Raw genomic sequence first — 638 nt, forward strand, 5'->3', positions numbered from 1 at the left:
GCGACTTAAGACTGGTTTTGTGCTCCAGGGTCACATATGTGTGTGATTTAAAAAGCAGTTACCTGTGACCTCCTCCTCCACGGGAGCTTCAGTCAGATGAAGACAGACGAACAGACAAAATTTCACATTAAGACTACTTGCATAAACACATTTGAAATGTTTGAAGGAAAAATGAACAATATTTGGGAATAAGAAACGATCCAGGACTAAAGAAATGTTCTGATTTAGAAACAACTGCTCGGCTGAATATGACGACCCGATGTTCTGACGCTCACAATCATCACACATGCGATTGAATTTAGCTGCTATATTGCATCATGACATACAAACCTTACAAATAAACACAGTTTCTGTCCTGCAGCCTTCACAATGACAGATCATGCAGTTGCAATAATGGTAGAATTTTGATTCAGATCATCACAGTTTGAATTCATTAACAAGAAAATGAGCCGTCCATCATAGGACACATCATTTTGACATTTCTTACTATTGAACAGATCATATTATACACTCATTACATATTACAAAACCAGCTGCCAAGAATGAGAATCTGAATATCACGAAACTCATGCTAAATGATTTGTTCATAATCAATATTCTATGAATGAATATAAACCTGAGGAGCTTTACCTTGTGGT

The sequence above is a fragment of the Sinocyclocheilus grahami genome, unplaced genomic scaffold, assembly GCF_001515645.1.
Source record: "Sinocyclocheilus grahami isolate Dianchi unplaced genomic scaffold, SAMN03320097.WGS_v1.1 scaffold22891.1, whole genome shotgun sequence".
NCBI classification, from domain to species: Eukaryota; Metazoa; Chordata; class Actinopteri; order Cypriniformes; family Cyprinidae; genus Sinocyclocheilus; species Sinocyclocheilus grahami.